This window comes from Aulostomus chinensis, chromosome 2 (genome assembly GCF_037954235.1).
Source record: "Aulostomus chinensis isolate RoL2024-O1b breed Wild chromosome 2, RoL_Achi_v1.0, whole genome shotgun sequence".
NCBI lineage: Eukaryota > Metazoa > Chordata > Actinopteri > Syngnathiformes > Aulostomidae > Aulostomus > Aulostomus chinensis.
In genome coordinates, this window is record NC_141321.1 from 28,368,927 (window position 1) to 28,376,940 (window position 8,014).

Genomic DNA, 8,014 nt, shown 5'->3' on the forward strand with positions numbered 1-8,014 from the left:
TTTTGATCCTATTATGTATTACAAAAGCTTAATCAATATTTAATCAAGGAGAATACAGCATGCCATGTGTTACGGCGCTCTTTGTTGTCAGAGGTGAGGTTGCCATGGTGACTGGACTGGTGTGGAGAGCTTGGGCTGCAGCGGTATTGATGAAAATTAAGAAGCATTGATGAGACTTGAAGATGCTGGGATTGAAAAGGGAGATAACTAAAGAGAGAAATGCAACGGGAGAAGCGGGGGGGAAGGGGGCATTGGTGATTCAGGTCGGAAAAACATGCAGCTTGGTACAAATACGTGACTGTCAGGCGAAGAAATAAACGCATAAGCAGATTTATTTGTATCCACATCAGTTCAGTTAACAATGCAGAGGGAAAAAAATGCTCAACAACTTACAGGGCTCAACAAGCAGGATTGTCTGCATGGGCAAGTAAATATCCTGTTTGACTTCTATAGCGAGCTTGATTGGGCAAGTGGGTCGTTGTTTGAAGGCTTTTTATTAATCGCTCTATTATAAGTTGATGGTTTAAGTGTGTAGTGCACTCATGTATTGCATATGGTGAAAAAAAAAAAAACGAAACATTTTGCTGTGGTGTATAAACTCAACCTGAACTGGGTTTCCATCACTCTGTCTTTATGCACAATTTGAAGTGTTACATCAGAAAAGGGGGATGGAAAATAGCGAAAGTCAGGGGAAGAAAACTAACTCCCCCAAAATGTATCACACCGGCTAGGGTCACTTTTTGACTTAAATGCAGAGAAAAACTGAATTCACAAATGGGGAAATGGAAACATTTGCGGAAGAAGTTCTGACATAGTGAACAATGAAGTCATGCGACAGCTGCCACTGATGCCATCGTTCCAGTTCCCCTATAAAGTGCTACAATATGGATCGTAACAACAACAACAGATACGTGTGACGGGACCAAAACATTCACCCGTCTCATCCATGAGGAAAATACACATAATAATGTTTATGTACACATTGTGTCTTTTCCAGGTTGTAACGTCTTTACATTACGTGTACATTTTATGGCAGCCATGTTAGGGTACGTTACCTGTGCCGCCATTTTACCATAAAACTAGCGAACTTTTTCTGCTTCAACCACTTGTTGGAAATGAACTGTGACTCTTACATTACTAGACAGCCACTAATCCTCCGAGCCATGCGGCCCCCCTGCCCCAGTTTACTGTGTACACTGATTAGTCAAATCATTAAAACCACTGACAGGTTTAGTACTGGGTACAATACTTCAGCCCTGCTATAAAGAGCATCCTAATGTTCAGGTCTTATTGGATCTGTTTGAGAGGAGTTGATTTATTTTAATGGTCATTCTGGAGATGGTCATTTGTGGCGCTGGTAAACTGTACCAGGTTACACTGAGAAGTTTTTCTGATATTTTGTGCACCCTATTTGTATGATTTATGAACACAAAATACTGGGAACACCTCTATTACAGTTCAAAAGCATCACAAATTACTGCCCCCAAAATGATCGTTAAAATAAATCAACACCTCTCTCAAACCGATTCAATAAAACTGAACATTGTAATCCTTGTGAAGGGGGATTTACTGCAGGACTCTTGCACTTAGTACTAAAACTGTTGATGTTTTAATGTTTTGGTTGCTCTGTCTATATGGTTTGTTTACTCACTAACCCACATTTTAGCTTACAAAAGTACACTTCAAAGTACACTGCAACTTATAGATGTGCAGTTAGTTTTCTAATGTTTAGGTGTAATAATGTACACTTTATGTTTAGAGCAAGTATACTGTACTACGAACTGTGCAATACACGTACACTTACCAGTTATTTACGTCTTGCCCACAGTTTAGTGCATGAACACATAGTTTTACAGTGGCACTTAGTTTTCACCTATAATTACTATTAAGTTGATGTTGATAGCTCAGTGTTATGATAGCAGGAGAATAACAAACCCATCAGTGTTCAGATTGGTTTCCAATCATCTTCACATTCAAAAAGCAATTCTGACTCCATTTACACTACATTTCTACACTACAAGAACTTCTTCATTTAGTTTTTTATAGAATATCTGGACCAAAGATTAATCATAGGCATAATATACCTGAGTTAGTGTAATTATGTTATGTATATTTCTGTTTACATAAAAGTGTAAGCTAAGAACAGATTCATGTTTAGCTGGGAAAAAATGTATATTATATATATATATATATATATATATATATATATATATATATATATATATACACACACACACACACACACATATATATATATATATCAGAAAAACTTATTTTTTATGAATTTGTGTGTAACAATTTATAATTATTCCCAAAAAAAAGGGGTATGCATGCAGATCTAATCCAGAACAACAGAGAAGAACACGAAGGTCCTAGAAAGATTCAAATCAGAATCAGAAACAGAAATCCTTTATAAATCGCTTGCGGGAAATTGTTGAAAGAACGATCCATCCTCTTAAATATTGCCAATGTATTTGTAGTATGTTGTAAATTGAAGTTGAAGAACCGAAGCCTAAACATGATCTGGGAGTGTCAAATATTGTGACAAAATGCAGGAATAAGCTTTTATCCTGCCTCCACGAAGCCTACAGTTCTTGAATAAATCTTCGAAAATGACTCATCAGTATCATTTAATAGTGGATGAAGTCTGTTTAGTGAAATGAATCCTGGCTATGATGGACCACAAATACAAGTAAAAGTGCATTATGCACATTAGGAAAGTAATTTCACTCCAGACTACAGCCAGTAGCTCCGTTTAATACAGTTGGCCTGATTCCTATTAAAACTTCGAGCCTTTCTGATGAGTGATATTTCACAAGGTTAAAATGGGTCCCTTCAATTTATGTAACTGTACCAAGTGCATATATCCCATACATACAAAATGAAATGAGAATGTGTCAAGAGCAGGCACAGGCTTTCATTTTTATAACTCAATTCTTGTCTTCTCATTTCGAGGTAACTCACAGTTTTAAAATGAGCCTGTTAAAAACAGCACCGAAACATCTGAGTCATGATTGACCTGGACAAACTAAAGATGATGTCACCGCAGTGTACAGACTGTGCTCAAGAGGAAAACTTGTTGTACAGCATGTTTGTACTCTGCATGCAGCTCAACCCTTGACTCATCCTAACGGCGGGAGTCCAGCAGGTTCTGTCTGTTCTGGCCCTCAGCCGTGCCCAGTCCTACAGAGAGCTGTCTGTCAACACCCGATTCACACTCAAAATTAAGTCACTAAATGTGCAATTTGCAGATGATCTGCACAAGTTTCATACTCCTGCAACCTAAAAGAGAGGCAGTTGAAGAGAGTTTCCACCCCAGATGTAAGACTGGGGCATACGGAGAACAAAGAAAGATGATATTCTTTTTTGCTACTGATCTGTATCATCATATTTTAGTTGTATGGAGACGCACATGCCAGGTAATACGGTAAAGAGATGCAAACTGAGAGTGATACGATCAACTGAAACTTCAAGTCTCACCTGACATTTCCAACATTTCAGAAACCACTGTGTGGACTGCCCATGCCCTGGACAAGATGATCTCATGAGGCCCTGTATGATCGGGATTATCATAAAAATCCAAACCAGCCAGGCACAAGGGCTTGTAGCGAGCCCCAGTTCTCCTGCAGCGGAGCAGAGGAGAGCGCCGGACTGTTCAATTTTTGATTCAAAACAGCCATGACGATAATTGAAGAGTGACAGAACAGAGCAAACCATAGTTTTTAATACCACTGTTTAATGCGGCATCACCAGTATCGTTTAAGCATTCTCCTGTGGTTTCACAGTTTGAAATCCTTGCATTGAAAATGAGCACACACCGGAGATACAGTGGCAGCGGCCGGCCGGCCACACGCACATGCACACGCGCACACACACACTACGATGATGGAGTGGCCGCTGTTTATCTCCCGTCCTCACTGGTGCAGCATGCCCCCTACACATCTTCTACTTCAGTATCTTTCTTCAAATACCTGACCATAAAATCCCAAGCACCCTGGAAATCATTAATTTTTGTTTAGCGCTGTCTCCTTTTCTCAGCACCTGACTTTTGGCAACTGGAGGGAGGAAGGGCTGACTAGGTATTATAGTAAAACCTTACATTAGCATGCAAAACCAAACATAAAATTAGTAGAATACATTATTCTTTGACCGTTAGGTCATAAAATCATAAAGAGAAAATAACAAGCTTTCATTTCCATAAATATGCATTTTTGCTAAATTACCCCAGTGGATTAGGTTATTTAAAGGTCAAACCCAAGACATCAGACCTGTTGTTCCCCCCATGTCGGTGGATCTATCCACCGTTAATCAAGGAAACACTAACTTCTATAGCATGAGTTGAGGATAAAACACAAATTGAACAGTTGATTTACATTCCGACACTCATCTACGGTAACGAGTTTTAATTAGCGACTAAAAAAAAAGAGCTATAATGAGCTTCTTTCACTGCTCCCTGCAACAGGAGAAAGTGGTACTACAAGACAAGATGCTAGCTTGTCCAGGCTAAAATGATCCCTGTATAAATCATCCCAAAAAACTGTCCCCTCAATCAAGGAGTCCAATAGAGCAATCAAGCCTGAATGACCCTAACCAGCGTGGTCCTCGGTGGGAGCAAGGAACCTTTAATCAGTGTTGGTGAGAGTGTTCTAGACATAAACACAGAACACTGTTGCGGATAAAACCACATAATACTAAATGTTTTGTTGATTTTTTTTAAAAATTGTAAATCAGTTCTATTATGATCAGACCTGCTTGCTGTCAAAATCTCTTAAAAATCCAGTAAATCATTGAAATAAACTCGCTGCAATTTCTTTCCTTTTTGACAAGACTCAAGTCTTGTCTAAAAATGTTTCCATGAGTTCCTGACCCTACAGCTCTTACACACACACACACACACACACACACACACACACACACACACACACACACACACCTCAGTGATGAGTTAGCACCAGTCTTTGTTTAAAATCTCTTGTGGTGTCGGTCAGGTCACTGGTGCTTAACCTGCCACCTTTCTGCTATGAAATATCATCCATTCTCATTATTCACACTGAAGTGCCATTATTTTCTGATTACTGACTTAATCACACAAAAACACAATTAGTGCTGCTTATCAGTGTGCCAAATTACCACACAAGGATAGATGACATTTCTGAAAAATGATACACACGCATTACATGTTTTGTTTTGTTTTTATTAAATACAAAAAGTAGGGCTGCAGGATTTTCTACTTGCACCCATTAAATCCTGCACAAACCCGCATACACATAGGTTTTCTTAAACCGGGGTAAATGTGCTTATAGAAGCCAAAACAACTGTGCCCATTAAGCGTAGATGAGAAGTTTGCTTGTTTTCTAAGTGTGTCATGATCATCAGAAATGCATTCACTGGACTTGAAAAAAAGTGAGAAGCATCGTCAAAACCTGGAGTGTAGCATACTGGGCTGGTGAACAAACTTTGGTAGCTGTAGCAAAAGCAGCGTGGAGGACAGTGACGGTATTTTTGCTCTGCTCCATTATTCTGACTAAACACGGACTGAGTGATGTCAGAGCGCTGCTTGAAGGCAGATGGATTGAATCTGTGGCCAAGATGATACACAGTCACAGACGTTACCAGCGGAGGTGAAAAGCTTCCATGTTTGTAGTTGATAGAGGAACCCCGACCGCTCGTCGTATGCGGGCTGATTGAAGATTGGAAGCGCCAGAAGCGGAGCCCAAATTACTGTGCTCATCCAGGTTTTGTGTTTCCATCAATGTTGATCAGAGCCGGAGGGAAGAAAAACCTGTGTCTACTGCAGATTCATATGACCTGAGAGTGACTGCCAATGTTCCAGCAAAAAGCCAGATGTTAGTGTTTTTTAATGAAGTGGGAAAGGAACTTCATTTTCATTCAAAAAAAAAAAGCATTAAAATAATACGGGTGTTCTTGTTTTTTTAGGAGGTGTCTTTTTCAAGCAGAGGTTTTCTTAGATGGACCTAGAATATGAGCCACACGATATCAAACTTGAAATTGTTACCCGTTAATAAAAATTGCGTTTTCCTGCAACTTCGCAATTACAGCAGCTTATATTGAAATATGGAAAAAGTAAATACAAGTATGTTGAAGTAAGCACCCCTAAATGTTTTCAGAGGGTGCGTGTGTGTTCCCGTGTGCACGGGAAGTTGTGTGAGTAGCCTTCGTCTGCTGACAGCTGAACTGAGCTGAAGTGAAAGCATGCGGTCCAGTGACAGCCAGAACAGAGAGATCAAGCATTATCATCAAAAACAACTCCAGCGCTTCCTACTGTGCCCTCACAGCTTTCTCCAGTCATGCTTTTCATTTGTTTGTGCGTGTGTGTGTGTGTGTGTGTGTGTGTGTGTGTGTCTGTCAGCGTGGATGGTCCATCTTTCTGAATAAGTGCATTTTCCCCTGAGACAAAAATCCCCACTTCTATTACTTGATGGGGAAAGAGATGAAGTGAGGACAAAAGAGTTAACAGAAAGGTGGGGAGACCATTTTCTTTTTTCAAATCAATTTTGAGATCCTTAATATCTGATTCACACTTTCATTTATCTTTGTGTCTGAGTCAATTCATTAAGCCAGCTTTGCCATTACGTCACCTTGCAAGGAACAGAGGGATCTGGGCATGTATTCTGCCCTGTAATTCAGCTGCGAGTTGTTTCTGTAGAAACTGGCATATACACGATGCCAGTGTGGTTCATAAAAAGGCGTATCACTGCGGGGAAGTGTGCCTAATTCTTCTCTGAGAGAAGCTCCCGTAAAGAGACATTGTGGCAAGCCTACTAATAGAGCTGTGAGGGGAAAATGATGCAACTCGGAGGCAATGCTTTAATTTGCCCTTGGTTTCGCGCACGCGTCTAGGAGCAGCCACTGTGTTCCAAAGCTGATTGGCCCCTTTACCTTTAGACACGGGCCAACCGCTCGCCTGCGAGGTATGAGGTAGTTGGATTTAGCAAGTGTTCAGTTTTGTTTTGCTGTGCTCCTTCTCAGCCCTGGGTAGGTCAAACGTGGCACATGCAATCACTGTGGTCTGTCGTCAGAACGTCGTGTTTCACGCCTTTACATTTCTAACCCTCCTACATTGCTTTTGAATGTTTTAAGTTCATTCTTATCAAAAGATGTTTGCAGTTCAGTCCACAGAGTCCAGAAAACTAGTGGTATCTTAGCAACCTGTGCAGCAACGGAGGAAGATCAGAGAAGCTACTTATTAACCTGTTGCTATGACTACAGTGATAGACAATAACTTAGAAGACGCTTTAACCCTTTTTCTCTAAACTGCCACCCCCGATCAGCAGACAGACGGATAATGTTCAAAACATTTGGCAGAGGGAGGAATCAAAGCCTCCCTTGTTCCTTTCTGTGTGCATCAGATAATTTTTTTCTCTGACTGTAGTTTGCACGTGTGTGTGTGTGTGTGTGTGTGTGTGTATGAGTGTGTGCCAGTGTACACATGTGCGTGTGAGTGTGTGTTATATTTGCTTATTTTACAAACCTGTGCACTATCTTGATGCTATCAGACACAAAGAAGAATTTGTCTTTCCTTCCTCCAAGTGTTGGGAATAGATGCATGTGTGCAAGGCAGACGATGCAAAGTCTCAGCGGCCCAATCAATCTGACGTACCCGCGTGAAACGTTGCAGCTGTTTCCATTTTATTCACTGTGCCTCCAAACAGGGACACTGAGAAGTGACAAATGCTTTCCACAGGCAGGTTGAAGCGTGAGTATGAACTGATTTGAATTGATGTTATTCCAGGAGAAATCAATGCATTTTTTTAACAGCTGCAATTACGCCCCTCACGTCAATTCATCAAGAGATTTGCATGAGGTAATTGTTGGCACAACGTCTACTGATGCATTTTTATTATGTTTCAATTAGGAATTGAATCCAATTAGGGATGTCATTCCAACCAGCCAACAGGGGTCTCTTCTCAAAGCCTATAGCATGACAAGTCTGCTGAGCTGAAGGACAGAACAAATATAGATGTGTGTGTGTGTGTGTGTGTGTGTGCGTGTG